The sequence below is a fragment of the Somniosus microcephalus genome, chromosome 3 (genome assembly GCF_052327205.1).
Source record: "Somniosus microcephalus isolate GS21.2 chromosome 3, FLI_Smic_1.0, whole genome shotgun sequence".
NCBI lineage: Eukaryota > Metazoa > Chordata > Chondrichthyes > Squaliformes > Somniosidae > Somniosus > Somniosus microcephalus.
Window position 1 is genome coordinate 139,124,103 of NC_140989.1, and position 15,919 is coordinate 139,140,021.

The following is a 15,919-nucleotide window of genomic DNA, read 5'->3' on the forward strand; positions in this document are numbered from 1 at the left end:
GTGAATAACATGGATATGAGACATTCAAAAAGGTGGGACTTTTTTTTTTTTTTTTTTTTTAAATGGTTGGTTGGTTGGTACAGGCACTGATCAATTTATAATTAGAAAATATCACTGGATAAACATGAAGTGATTATGTTACAATCAGTAATCTTTCAGCAAAGATGTCAGTATACACCAATTAGGAGAAAAAACTGCCACCAACTCCTCAATATATGTTTTATAAATGAAAACTAAGGGATACAAGGAAATGATTTCACAACAGTAAATTCACCTAGTGGTTCAGATATATCCCTCGATTAGTTTACTGCTAATCTTTCCCATTACTAAATCAATTGCATTGTAATCTAAATATTATAATCACAGAAGATACTTTAGTAATCAACATGCATTGATGTGAAATGGTTTACATGTCTCTCCAGAAGATTTTATCTACCATCTTGAAAATGACCATTAATCTGGATGAAAGTCACAAATTGCAGGCAGATACAGCTTCAACTTGTTATGCATTAATAAATGGTTAGGAAATATGCTTATGCTTCTAACTTCCTGGCATTTGATAAAAAAAGTTATGAAACCATAAGTATACATTTGCCATGTTGGAATGTGGCCTTATCACAAACTGCTGGTTAATAGACACAATCCTCACTTTAGTTCTTTACAAAATACTAATTTTAAAATAGATTTATTAGTCTCAGACAAATAGAATTTTAGACCAACAACGATACTAGTCATTTTCAGATCATTAACTGAAGCAGATCTGGGAACTGGAGCAGGAAATTCACTCTTGGCTCCACACTTGCATAAATTAGTGCAGTGACCTATCTGTACTCCCACAGGAGTGGAATAACATGTTGCACTAAACAGAAAATTTAAATTAAATGCCATTTTCGCTGGTAAAGAAATATACAAGTTTAATAGTTTTTAAATTGTAGCTTACCTAACAGAACAGGGATACTAGGTAAAGTTTGGCAGGTTCATGGGACTAAGTCTCAATTTAGTTGATTACATCTTTCCACTTTTTTGCTAAGTTTTTTAAAAAAGTTGTTATATCGCTAAGCCTATGCAGCTCCAACTAACTAAAGCAAAGATGGTTTATTTGTTTCAATTAAATACTCTAATGTTGCTTGTACATGTTGTCTACATGTTGGGGTAGAGTTTCCGCTTTGGACGCAATCAGCGATTCCAGTGCAAATTGCGCCTATTTTGAAAAGTATTTCTCATGTTTACGCTCAAACTCATTTGTATATTGGCAAACGTAAAATCTGCCATGAACCAGCACAATTGGGCAGCGTTTTAAAATGTGATTTAAAAAAAAATTTGCTTTAATAATCATTCCTTGATATATTTAAGAGTGGTAACTTAGTAAAAGTTTGATTAATACAGCTGAAAGTGGGCTTATCACAAAAAATAAGCATTTTAAATCACAGTGTCAATCTACCACCTGTGAGTAGCCCGATTTTAAATGAATTTTAAAAAGTATACAAAACTATTTTCTACTTAGATTAGGGCACAGTAGTGAGTTCCTTAGTAAATTTTTAAAAATTAATTCAAAACTTACCTATTACTGTATTATCCTTCTGCACAAAAGAACCAGCTTAATTTTTGCAGCCACCTAGAAGGCCTGCAAAGGAGCACAATAAGCAGGAACACCTAATGGTGATTAATTCACCCTGGGGGACTGCCCAGTTTTGCCTGTAGCGCGATGTTTTTAAAACTAGCGCTAAAGGCGGCAGAAACTCAAGTTGCACTGAATGGAATTTGTACTTAAAATTTGCGATCTTTTTGTGCTGGTAACGCTGATAGCGGGAGAATTATGGCGAAAAAAAAGTGCAAGCGAGCGGAAACTCCAGGCCACTGTGTTAAAAAAATTTAATTGGAGACTGGAAGGAGCAGACCTGGAGGGAGCACAACGAGAGCGAGCAGTTAAAAGGAGCGGCAGCAACTCAACAGAGGCAGTTTTTGAAAAAGTGACGTCAGAGTTTAAAAAAAAGTGACATTGGCACAAGGGAAGGAGCGGATTGGAGCGTATATTTTATTTTAAGTTTATAAGTTTATTTCTGCTAAGTTAGTTAATAGCCTATTTAAATAAATAGAGGGAAAGAGCTGACTGGTGAGTCGCTGGGGAGTGTTTTTTTTTTAAGTTTATTTCGGCTGGGTTAGTTTTTTGCCTATTAACTAGAGGTATGGCAGGGCAGCTCTGTCCCGTGGAGTGCACATCCTGTGCCATGTGGGAAATCCTGGACGACCACATGTGCGGGAAGTGTTGCCAGCTACAGCAACTCGAGCTCCGGGTGGAGTCACTGCGGTGCATTTGCGAGGCTGATAGTTATGTGGATAGCACGTTTCTGGAGGTGGTCACCCCGCAGCTTAAGAGTATGCAGGCAGAGAGGGAATGGGTGACCGCCAGACAGAAGAGGGTGACCAGGCAGGTAGTGCAGGTGTTCCCGGAGTGCAGTACAGTATTCTGTTCTGAGTACTGGTGAGGACGATGGTTCCTCTGGGGAGTGCAGCCAGACTCAAGTCCGTGGCATCTAGGGTGGCTCAGCTGCACAGGGCGCGTGGAGGGGGGGGGGGGCGGTGGGGAGGGGGAGGAGGAAAAATAGTGGAAGAGCAATAGTGGTAGGGGATTCGATAGTTAGGGGAGCAGACAGGCGTTTCTGTGGCCGTAGACGTGACTCCAGGATGGTATGTTGCCTCCCTGGTGCCTGGGTCAAGGATGTCACTGAGTGGCTGCAGGACACTCTGAGGGGAGAGGGTGAACAGCCAGAGGTCGTTGTCCATATTGGTACCAATGACATAGGCAGAAAGAGGGATGAGGTCCTGCAGGCAGAGTTTAGGGAGCTAGGAGACAGATTAAAAAGCAGGACCGCAAAAAGGTAGTAATCTCCGGATTACTCCCGGTGGCACGTTCTAGTGAGTACAGGGATAGGAGGATAGAACAGATGAATGCGTGGCTGAAGAGATGGTGCAGGAGGGAGGGCTTTAGATTTCTGAGGCACTGGGACCATTTCTGGAGAAGGTGGGACCTATACAAGCCTCAACAGAGCCGGGAACAATATTCTCGCGTGGAGGTTGGTTAGTGCCGTTGGGGAGGGTTTAAACTAGCTTGGCAGGGGGATGGGCACCAGCATATAGAAGTAGAAAAGAGGAATAAGGTGCATAAAAGAGTGAGTGGGTTTTATAGTACTTGAGAAGATAGTACTGGAGGTGGTAGTAGTACCATATTAGATAGCAGACTAAGAAAGACTACGAAAATTTCGAAAATGGGTTTAGAATGCATGTACGTAAACGCACAAAGTGTGGTGAATAAGGTTGGTGAGCTACAAGCACAATTAGCAGTGTGGCAATATGATGTTGCAGCAATAACAGAAACATGGCTTAAAAACGGTGAGGACTGGGCACTTAATATTCAAGGGTACAAGGTATTCAGTAAAGATAGGGAAGGAAAAAAGGGAGGTGGGGTGGCAGTGCTGATTAAGGAAGACATTGTAGTGTTGGAAAGGGAAGATGTTTTTGAGGGGACAAGGACAGAATCCATTTGGTTAGAGTTGAGGAGCAAAAAAGGGTATGATCATGCTAATGGGGGTATTCTATAGGCCTCCAAATAGGGAGGGGGAGGTAGTGGAGCGAATCTGCAGGGAAATTGCAGAGATATGCAAGAGCTATAGAGTGGTGATATTGGGGGACTTTAATTTCCCAAATATCGATTGGGATAATGCTAGGGTAAAGGGAAAGGAATTTCTGAAGTGTGTTCAGGAGAATTTCCTTGGCCAATATGTTCTTGGCCCAACTAGGAAGGAGGCATTGCTGGATCTGGTGCTGGGGAATGAGGTGGGCCAGGTCGACAAAGTGTCTGTGAGAGAACACTTGGGTATGAGTGATCATCGTATCATAAGATTTAGATTAGCAATGGAGAGGAGCAAGGAACAATCTAGAGTGGAACTTCTAAGCTGGAATAGGGCTAACTTCAATGGGATATGAAGGGTATAAAATGGAACCAAAGACTGACAGGACAAACTGTAACGGAACAATGGGTGATCTTTAAGGAGATGTTCCAAGTACAGGCTAGGTACATTCCAACAAGAGGGAGTGGTAAGGGAACCAAGGGCTCCTTGGATGATGAGGGAGATAGAGAATATGATGAAACAAAAAGAGGGTGTATGATGCATGTCAGGTGAATTCTTCAAGTTGAGAGGGGATGTGAAGATGAAAGTAAAATTGGCAGAGAGAATACGAGTAGAATGGCGATTAACATAAAAGGGAACCCAAAAATCATCTACCGGCATGTAAACAGTAAGCGGGTAGCAAGAGGCAGGGTGGGGCCTATTAGAAACAAAGAAGGTGATATATGTTTAGAGGCGCAGGGCAAGGCTAGAATACTCAATGAGTACTTTGTATCGGTGTTTACTAAGGAGGTGGATGCTGACAAAATATCGGTAGAAGTGGAAAAGGTAGAAGCAATGGAAGGGGTGAAAATTGATAGACAGGATGTACTAGAAAGACTGGGTATGCTTAGAGTGGACAAGTCGCCTGGTCCAGATGGCTTGCATCCCAGGTTGTAAAGGGAATTGGGGAAGGGGATAGCGAAAGGCCTTGCCATAATTTTCCAATCTTCCCTAGATGCGGGGGAGGTGCCCGAGGATTGGAAAATGGCAAATGTGACACCATTGTTCAAGAAAGGGTGCAATGACAATCCTAGTAACTACAGGCTGGTCAATTCAACATCAGTGGTGGGTAAAGTTTTAGAAACAATAATCAAGGAAAAAATTAACGGGCACTTGGAGAGGTTTAAGCTAATTAAGGAGAGCCAACACGGATTTGTAAAAGGCAGATCGTGTTTGACTAATCTAATTGAATTTTTTGATGAAGTTACAGAGAGGATTGCTGAAGGGAATGCAATGGATGTTGTCTACATGGATTTTCAGAAGGCGTTTGACAAAGTACCACATAGAAGGCTGGTAAACAAAATTGAGGCTCATGGAATAGGTGGGTCAGTCGCAGCTTGGAGAAGGAATTGGCTTAAGGTCAGAAAACAGCAAGTTGTGGTAAATGGCTGTTTTTCAGACTGGAGGATGGTAGACAGTGGTGTTCCCCAAGGGTCAGTGCTGGGGCCACTGCCTTTTTTTGATATATATAAATGATCATCGGAGAGTTGTAGAACTGGAGGAGGTTACAAAGGTAGGGAGGGGCAAGGCCATGGAGGGATTTGAAAACAAGGATGAGAATTTTAAAATTGAGGAGTTGCCAGACTGGGAGCCAATGTAGCGAGCCAAATTGGGAGCCAATGTAGTGAGCCAGACTGGGAGCCAATGTAGCCAGCACAGGGGTGATGGGTGAACGGGACTTGGTGTGAGTTAGTATACGGGCAGAATTTTGGATGAGCTCAAATTTATGGAGGGTGGAAGATGGGAGGCCGGCCAGGAGAACGTTGGAATAGTCAAGTCTAGAGGTAACAATGGCATGGATGAGGGTTTCAGCAGCAGATGAGTTGAGGCAGGGGTGGAGTCAGGCAATTTTACAGAGGTAGAATAGGTGGTCTTGGTGAAGGCACGGATGTGTGGTCGGAAGCTCATCTTGGGTCAAATACAACACCAAGGCAGTGAATGGTCTTGTTCAGCCTCAGACAGTTGCCAGGGAGAGGGATGGATCCGGTCGTTAGGGAACAGAGTTTGTTGCGCGGACCGAAGACAAGTTGGAGGAAATTTCTACTCATCTAGTGCTGGATGTTGGATGAGCAGTCTGACAATTTAGAGACAGTGGAGGGGCTGAGTGAGGTGGTGGTGAGGTAGAGATAGGTGTCATCAGCATACATGTGGAACCTGACGCTGTGTTTTTCAATGATGTCGCCGAGGAGCAGCATGTAGTTTAGAAATAGGAGGGCCCAAGGAGACATCATTGGGGGACTCCAGAAGGAACAGTGCAGGAGCACAAAGAGAAGCCATTGCAGGTGATTCTTTGGCTACGACTGGATAGATAAGAATGGAATCAGGTGACTGCAGTCCCACCCAACTGGAGGAGGCGGCGTTGGAGGAGGATGGTATGGTCAACCGTGTCAAAGGCTGCAGGCAGGTCGAGAAAATGAGAGGGATTGTTTACCACGGTCAGAGTCACATAGGATGTAATTTGTGACTTTCATAAGAGCCGTTTCAATACTATGGCAGGGATGGAAACCTGATTGGAGGGATTCAAACATGGAGTACCAGGAAAGATGGGCATGGATTTGGGAGGTAACAGCATGTGCAAGGACTTGAGAGGAAAGGGAGGTTGGCGATGGGGCAGTAGTTTGCAAGGACAGAGGGGTCAAGGGTGGCTTTTTTGAGGGGTGATGACGGCAGAGTTGAAGGGGAGGGGACAGTACCCTAGGAGAGAGAATCGTTTACAATATGAGCTAACATGGGGGCCAGGAATGGAAGTTGGGTAGTCAGTAGTTTAGTAGGAATAGGGTCGAGGGAGCAGGAGGTGGGTCTCATGGACAAGGCAGAGAGGCGTTGGAGGACAATGGTGTGGTCAACTGTGTCAAAGGCTGCAGACTGGTCAAGGTGTTTTTCTATTCTTCCTGCCAAAGTGGATAATTTCTCATTTCCCCACATTATACTCCATCTGTCACCTTCTTGCCTAGCTGCTTAACCTGTCTATATCCCTTTGCAGGCTCCCAATCCTATGAGCCCTAATCTTGTGTAACAACCTCTTATGTGGCACCTTATTGAATGCCTTTCGAAAATCCAAAGCTACTACATCCACTGGTTCTCCCTTATCTACACTGCTAGTTATACCCTCAAAAATCTAATAGGTTTGTCAAACATGATTTCCCTTTCATAAAACCGTGTTGACTCTGCCTAATCATATTATGATTTTCTAATTGCCTCGTTACCACGTCCCTAATAAGTGCCTTGTTACCACATCCCTACTATGGATACAATAGCAAAATACTGTGGATGTTGGAAATCTGAAATAACAACAGAAAATGCTGGAAACATTCAGCAGGTCAGGCAGCATCATGAAGAGAGAAACAAAGTTAATGTTTCGGGTCGAGGACCCTTCGTCAAAACTGGAAAAGGTTCCAAAGGGCCCCAAACACTCCTTCCAGGTGAAACAGCGACTTAGTATACTGTATTCGCTGCTCACGATGCGGTCTCCTCTACATTGGGGAGACCAAACGCAGCTTTGCGGAACGCCTCCATTCAGTCTGTAAACGTAACCCCGAGCTTTAATTCTCCACTCCACTCCCACTCTGATCTCACCGTCCTCGGCCTCTTACACTGTTCCAATGAAGTTCAACGTAAGCTCGAGGAACAGCACCTCATCTTTCGAGTAGGCATTTTACAGCCTTCTGGACTCAACATAGAGTTCAACAATTTCAGACTATAATTTTGGCCCCTATATTTTTCCCCTTTTTATTCCTCACATGGTAGCTGTTGATGATTCTACCATTGCCATTTACACCTCATCTAGACTCACCTTTTGTTTCTTAACCTGTCCCATTACCATCTCCTTTTGCCTTGCACCATCATCCCTTGCACCATCATCCCTTTTAATCAGTCAATCTCTCCTGCCTTCCAGCCCTTCACAGTTCCTCCCTTTGTTCTTTCCCCCTCCTCCTCCTCCCTGTCCTTGCTTAAAAATCTATTACTTCTCTAACCTTTTCCAGTTCTGACGAGGGGTCCTCGACCCGAAACGTTAACTCTGTTTCTCTCTCATCGATACTGCCTGACCTGCTGAGTGTTTCCAGCATTGTCGGCTGTTATTCCCTACTATGGATGTCAGGCTAACTGGCCTATAGTTCCCTGTTTTCTCTCACTCTCCTTTCTTGGTTACATTTGCTGCCATCCTATCCACGGGGACCGTTCTAGAATCTAGGAAATTCTGGAAGACCAATGCATCAACTATCTCTGCAGCCACCTCTTAAATCCCTAGGTTGTAGGCCAGGGGATTTGCTGGCTGTTAGTCCCATTAATTTCTCCAGTACATTTTCTTTACTAATATTAATTACTTTAAGTTCCTCACACTTATTAGATCCTTGGTTCCCCACTATTTCCAGTATGTTTTGTGTATCTTCTACTGTGAAGAAAGATACAAAATATTTGTTTAATGTCTCTGCCAGTTCCTTATTCCCCATTATAATTTCTCCTGTCTCTGCCTCTAGGGGGCCCACATTTACTTTCGCTAATCTCTTTCATTTTACATAATTGTTTTACAATCTGGGTTTTATATTTCTTGCTAGTTTACTCTCGTATTCTATTTTCTCCCTCTATCAATTTCTTGGTCATTCTTTGCTGATTTCTACAATGCTCCCAATCCTCAGGCTTACTACGCTTTTTGGCAACATTGTATGCCTCTTTTAATCTAATAACATCCTTAACTTCTCTAGTTAGCCACCGTTGGACCACTTTCCCCGTAGAGTTGTGATTCCTCAAGGGAATGTAGGTTTGTTGAGAATTATGAATTATTTCTTTAACTGTTCGCCATATGTTGAATTATGCTCAATTCCAAGCAGGAAACACTGCAAATGCACTTTATGATCTTTTTCTATTACCTTATAATTAAACCTGGCCTAAAAATTCTAAAAAGATACTGTAGTTAAATATTCTGCATTATATATTTAAATCAAATTTAAACTATTCCCATCTTTATATTTTAATCTATTAATCGACAAAACAAATTAATAATGGCATTAATACAAAGTTCTTTTCACTTTTTGTCCTTGCTAGCTCTGTTCTACATCACTCACAGCTCTCAGACATCTTTCCACCACCTCTTATCTCCTGCTTAGTTTCCCACTACCAGGCTATGTTTTTGCAGTGTAGTGAACCACAATATAAATGAATGCATTGCTCAGCACCTCTGTGCCCTTTGACACTACTATCAACCTACAGGATTTTAGCTGCCACATTGTCAGAAGTCTTACAGAAACCACAACCATTTTGTATAATGTGCATATTGTATGGAGGAACAATAACCAAAACCAGATCCAAATAAACAGAACTACAGAGGTACAGTGCCAGCTTACAGCTCACAACACCTAATTTATAACAATTTACTCACTTTTACAATTGCAACGGCAATGATGAAAACCTATAATCACTCGTTGATGTCCTTTTCTAATCTAATAGATAGCTCATCCTATAATGTACCTGAGGCATTTAGAGCTATGTTTCAAACCTGTATGATTGCTAAAGAAAACATATTTCTGTTCCTAAATTTTGGACATTTAATGACATTTAATAATGTAAAATACAATGTTATACTATAGTACTTTCGGATGAGACGTTAAACCGAGGCCTCATCTGCTCTCATGTGGACGTAAAATATCTCAATATTACGAAGAAGAGCAGGGGAGTTATCCCCAGTGTTCTGGCCAAATTTTAGCCCTCAATCAACATCACTTTTCTACATTACAACAGTGACTACACTTCAAAAGTACTTAATTGGCTGTAATGCGCTTTGTGATGTCTCAAGGTCGTGAAAGACGTTATATAAATGCAAGTCTTTCTTTCTTTACTGTAAAAAAATATGCCTGCACAACGTAGCTGAAAAACAGACTATAGTATTAGATATGAATCGCAACTTAACACACATACTTGCAGAAGTATAGCCTCATTATGAAAGAGTGTCTGTATCACATAACTAATAAGTGAACTTTGCAAAAGTAAGTTTGAGACATATAGATGATGTAGGTCATAGTAACCCGTTAATCTACATCCACCCCAGCTTTTCATGGGAAAAAGATTAGCAGGATATCTTTTAGTGACACCACTGTCAGAGCTCGAGGTGCGTGCGACTGGATTTGTGTACTGACATACAAAATAAAGAGAGTAATTACTTGATTCAACATATTGCACTTCATATAATCTTAGTTAAAATGCAAGGATTGACATGGTCATTCTCATCAGGCCTTTACTGTATACAGACCTTTTGATTAAGTCTCCATATATAGCACTTTCAATAACCGAGAAATACTTTAGTGCACCTACAAACTAACTGTGTGTGGTCTTACAACCCTGTATACTGTAGTACAGCAATAATATATAAAAAACATTTAACTATCCAACAGTTCCAGTACCTAAGCTCCACCCAGTCTAAATATGTTGTGGCACGTTAGAAATCTCAATTTCTTGAATGGTTCCTGATGTCAAATCCACTTCAAAATGCAATTAGTGTTGGGTGTACAAAACAAATCTACCTCCAGAAGTTTTCAAAATGAAGGTAATCAATGGCACCATTAGGAAGCTTTGTAAATATAACTTGTGGTGTGTTTAATGTAATTCAGATCAGTATTTACTGTCTTTGAGCTTCAGATATATCTTACCCAGAGTTTTAAAAAAGTCTAGTCACAAATACAGAAGTGACATAGTATTCCAATTCTAACTATTGCATTGGCCACACGTTGGTATTTTTGCATTTCGACTGTCCCACAATGGTTCGCTGTAATTCTTTTCGCAGGTAACATGTGCTGTAAATAAGTGCAGGTTTAAAACCCATAAGCTAATATGAAATAATGCATGTCAATTGCAAAAATAGTTATAGTATATGCATCCTCAGAACAACAACCATCCTGTTTATATTCCAGCAGCTTTCTTTAAAACATACATTTACTGTACTGCAGACGACTGATGTCAGCTGAAAAAGTGTATAAAGCATCTTTGACGTAAAAAAAACCTAATACTGTAGCTTGCATTTACATAGCGCCTATAACGTAGAAGAACAGCCCAAGGTTCTTCACAGAGACATCATCAGACAGAAATGGACGCCGAGCTAAAGATGATATTAGTAGGGATGATCAAAAGCTTAGTCAAAGAGGTTGCTTTCAAGGAGCATCTTAAAGAAAAAAGACTTGCATTTATATAGCGCCTTCACGACCACCGGACGTCTCAAAGCGCTCTACAGCCAATTAAGTATTTTTGAAGTGGAGACACACTTGTAATGTGGGAAACGCGGCAGCCAATTTGCGTACAGCAAGGTTCCACAAACATCCATCAAATGTGATAATGACCTGATGATCTGTTTTTGTTATGTTGGTTGAGGGATAAATATTGGCCAGGACACCAGGGATAACTCCCCTGCTCTTCTTCAATAGTGCCATGGGATCTTCTACGCCCACCTGAGGGCGCAGACGGGGCCTTGGTTTAACGTCTCATCCGAAAGATGGCACCTCCGACAGTGCAGCACTCCCTCGGCACTGCACTGGAGTGTCAGCCTAGCTTTATGTGCTCAAGTCCCTGGAGCAGGACCTTCTGACTCAGCGGCGAGTGCGCTACCAACTGAGCCACAGCTGACACAATAAAGGAGGAGAGCGAGGTGAAGGGATTCAGGGAGACTATTCCAGTGCATGGGGCGCAGGCGGCTGAAGGCATGGCCGCCAATGGTGGGGTGAAGGGAGGGAGGGAGGGATGGATGTACAAGAAACTAAAATCGGAAGAGGTGGTGTTTCGGGAGGGGGGGGGGCGGAGTTGTAAGGGTGGTTACAGAGATAGGAAGGGTCCATGAATCTCTTTGGTTTATAGTTTCTAAGGTGTGATATTCACCATCTAGAATCGGGGCAGAGGGTATTTAAGAATAATATTAATTAATTTAATTAATTACATAGAATGGGAGATCAGGTGATGTGTTGCTGCTGCAATATGTGGGAGCTGGTGGACACCATTGATGCTCACGGTGATCACATTTGCAGTAAGTGTTGGCTGCTCGAGGAATTCCAGCTCCGTGTTGAAGAGCTGGAGTCCGAGCTTCAAACACTGCGACACATCAGGGAGGGGGAGAGTTACCTGGACTCTGTGTATCACGAGGTATTCACACCAATTAGATTAATTAATTCAGATGTAGTCCGTGGCCAGGGTCAGGATGGTGTGACTAGAAGTGAGGCAGGTACGGGGATCCAGGAGGTAGCGTTGGAGGAGCTGCAGCCCTTGCACTTGTCCAACAGGTTCGAGGCTCTTACTCCCTGTGAGGATGGGAACAGGGACTGCGGGGAGGATGAGCAACCTGGCCACAGCACCGTGGAGCGGGGGGCCATTCAAGTGGGGGGAAGTTAAAAGAAATGTTGTAGTGGTAGGGGATAGTATCGTTAGGGGGATAGATAGAGTTCTTTGCAGCCGAGAGCGAGAGTCCCGAAGGCTGTGTTGCCTGCCCGGTGCCAGGGTTAAGGACATCTCCTCTGGACTGGAGAGAAACTTGGAGTGGGAGGGGGAGGATCCAGTTGTCGTGGTCCATGTTGGTACCAACGACATAGATAGGACAAGGAAGGAGGTTCTGCTGAGGGAGTTTGAGCAGCTAGGGGCCAAATTAAAAAGCAGAACCACAAGGGTAATAATCTCTGGATTATTACCTGAGCCACGAGCGAATTTGGCTAGGACAAATAAAATTAGAGAGTTAAATGCATGGCTCAAAGACTGGTGTGGGAGAAATGGGTTTTCCTTCCTGGGACACTGGCACCGGTACTGGGGCAGGAGGGAGCTGTTCCGTTGGGACGGGCTTCACTTGGCCAGTGCTGGGACTAGAGCCCTGGCGGATCATATAACTAGGGCTGTAGAGAGGGCTTTAAACTAACTAGTGGGGGGGGGGGGGAGGTTCCTAGAGAGCAAATAATAAAAATGACAACAGAGAAGGTCATAGACTTAGGTAGCAGTGGGGAAATTAAAAACCAGAGCGTGTCAGGAAGGGGCAGAAGGTATGGAGTAAAAGGTAAAGTAATAAAAAGGGCAAAAGCAGGAACTAAGTGTCACAAAACATCTTTGAAAGTTCTCTATCTGAATGCAAGTAGCATTCGTAACAAAATAGACGAGTTAATGGCACAAATAACGACATATGGGTATGATCTTGTGGCCATTACAGAAACATGGCTGCAGGGTGACAATGCCTGGGAATTAAACATACCAGGTTATTTAACGATCAGGAAGGAAGGGGAGGTGGGGTGGCTATGTTAATAAAGGAAGGAATCACTAATACAGAGAAATGATATTGGGTCAAAAGATCAGGATAATGAAACAGTTTGGGTGGAGGTAAGGAATAATAAGGGGAAAAAAACACTAGTGGGCGTAGTCTATAGGCCTCCGAACAGTGGCAACTCTGTTGGACAGAGTATCAATCAGGAAATAGTTGAGGCTTGTAATAAGGGAACATCTATAATTATGGGGGATTTTAACGATCATATTAATTGGACAAATCAAATTGGGCAGGGCTGCCTTGAGGATGAGTTCATTGAGTGTATTAGGGATGGGTTTCTTGAGCAGTATGTAACTGAACCGACCAGGGGGCAAGCAACCTTAGATCTGGTCCTGTGTAACGAGACAGGATTAATTAAAAATGTCCTAGTAAAGGATCCCCTTGGAATGAGTGACCATAACATGGTTGAATTCCATATTCAATTAGAGGGTGAGAAGGTTGGATCTCAAACAAGCGTGCTGAGCTTGAATAAAGGAGACTATGAAGGTATGAGAGCGGAATTGAGTAGAGTGAATTGGGAAAATAGATTAAAGGGTAAGACGATACATGATCAGTGGTGTACATTTAAGGAGTTATTTTACAACTTCCAAAAAATATATATTCCACTGAGAAGAAAAGGGTGTAAAAGAAAAGACAGCCATCCATGGCTAAGTAAAGAAATTAAGGATAGTATTTGATGCGCTATCAACCCCCTAGACTTTAAGGCTAGCAGGACGGCCTTCCAAACTGTCGCATTTTCTCTTTCCACCTGTCCGTTCCCCCGGGGGTTGTAACTGGTGGTCCTGCTTGTGGCAATACCCCTAGTTAGCAGGTACTGACGGAGTTCGTCGCTCATAAACGATGAGCCCCGGTCGCTATGGATATAGCTGGGGAAGCCGAACAGGGTGAAGAGGTTGTTCAGACATTTAATGACCGTGGCACTGGTCATGTCCGGGCAGGGGAAGGCGAACGGGAAACGGGAGTACTCATCAATAATATTGAGGAAGTACACATTGCGGTCGGAGGAGGGGAAGAGGCCCTTTAAAATCGACGCTCAGGCGCTCGAAGGGGCGAGTGGCTTTTATCAGGTGGGCCCTGTCTGGTCTATAAAAGTGCGGTTTGCACTCAGCGCAGACTTGGCAGTTCCTGGTCATGGTCCTGACCTCCTCAATAGAGTAAGGCAGGTTGCGGGCCTTGATGAAGTGGAAGAACCTGGTGACCCCCGGGTGGCAGAGGTCATTGTGGAGGGCCCGCAGTCTATCGATCTGCGCGCTGGCGCAGGTGCCACGCGATAGCGCATCCGGGGGTTCATTTAGCTTCCCGGGCCGGTACAAGATCTCGTAGTTGTAGGTGGAAAGTTCGATTCTCCACCTCAAGATCTTGTCATTTTTGATTTTGCCCCTCTGCTTGTTGTTAAACATAAAAGCAACTGAACGCTGGTCAGTGAGCAGGGTAAATCGTTTTCCGGCCAGGTAGTGCCTCCAATGACGCACAGCCTCCACAATCGCCTGGGCCTCCTTCTCCACAGCGGAGTGTCTGGTCTCCGGGCCTTGGAGGGTTCGTGAAAAGAAGGCCACGGGTCTCCCCGCCTGATTGAGGGTAGCGGCCAGGGCAAAGTCAGACGCGTCGCTTTCCACCTGGAAGGGGGTGGATTCGTCCACTGCGTGCATGGTGGCTTTGGCAATGTCCTCCTTGATACGGTGGAAGGCTAAGCGGGCCTCTGCCGTCAAGGGAAAAGAGGTGGACTTGATCAGCGGACGGGCCTTGTCCGCATAGTAGGGGACCCACTGGGCGTAATAGGAGAAAAACCCTAGGCACCTCTTCAGGGCCTTGAGGCAGTGGAAGTTCTATAAGTGGACGCATCCGGTCGGGGTCGGGGCCGATGACTCCGTGTTCCACAACACAGCCAAGGATGGCGAGGCGGTTTGTGCGGAATATGCACTTCTCCTTGTTATATGTCAGGTTTAGGAGTTGGGCGGTGCGGAGGAATTTTTCGAGGTTTGCGTCATGGTCCTGCAAGTCACGGCCGCAGATGGTCACATTGTCCAGATATGGGAAAGTGGCCTGCAACGCATTTTGATCTACCATCCGGTCCATCTCCCTTTGGAAGACGGAGACCCCGTTGGTGACGCCAAAGGGAACCCTAAGGAAGTGATAGAGGCGGCCGTTTGCCTCAAAGGCAGTGTACTGGCGGTCCTCAGGGCGGATGGGGAGCTGGTGGTACGCTGATTTCAGGTCAATGGTCGAGAAGACGCGGTACTGCGCGATCTGGTTGACCATATCAGCTATACGGGGGAGTGGGTAGGCGTCCAGCAGGGTGTAGCGATTTATTGTCTGGCTGTAGTCGATGACCAGGCGCTGCTTCTCGCCGGTCTTAACGACCACAACCTGGGCTCGCCAGGGGCTGGTGCTGCCCTCAATAATCCCTTCTTTCAGGAGCCGCTCCACTTCAGTTTTAATGAAAACCCTGTCCCCGGCACTGTATCGCCTGCTCTTTGTGGCGATGGGCTTACAGTCGGGGGTGAGGTTAGCAAACAGTGGGGGGGGGGGTGACTCTGAGTGTGGAGAGGTTGCACCTGGTGCGCGGCGGGCAGTTTGGAAGCTGCTGGCTGCGGACTGTGAGTGGGGGTAGGGGTCCACCGTACGCCATCATAACACTTTTAAGGTGGCACTGAAAATCTAACCCCAGCAGGACGGCAGCGCAGAGGTCAGGCAGGACCAGAAGTTTAAAATGATCGTACACGGTCCCGTCTACTACGAGTGTCACCACGCAGTAGCTGCCGATGTCCGCCGACTGGGACTCGGAGGCCATAGAAATCCGCTGTTGCGCAGGCAGGACTGGGAGAGAGCAACGCCGCACCGTGTCGGGGTGGATGAAGCTCTCCGTGCTCCCAGAGTCAAAAAGGCAGATTGTATCGTGACCATTTACCTTAATGTCCATTGTGGAACTGGCCAGTTGGTGCGGTCTCGCTTGGTCCAATGTAACGGATGCCAGCGT

At 44.6% G+C, this 15,919-nt stretch overlaps 1 protein-coding gene across 1 annotated transcript in view; it reads right to left on the reverse strand.

Moving 5' to 3' along the window:
* slx4ip (SLX4 interacting protein) overlaps window positions 1–15,919 on the reverse strand; it is a 645,261-nt gene that overhangs the window by 119,857 nt on the left and 509,485 nt on the right. The gene's annotated exons all lie outside the window — the stretch shown is intronic.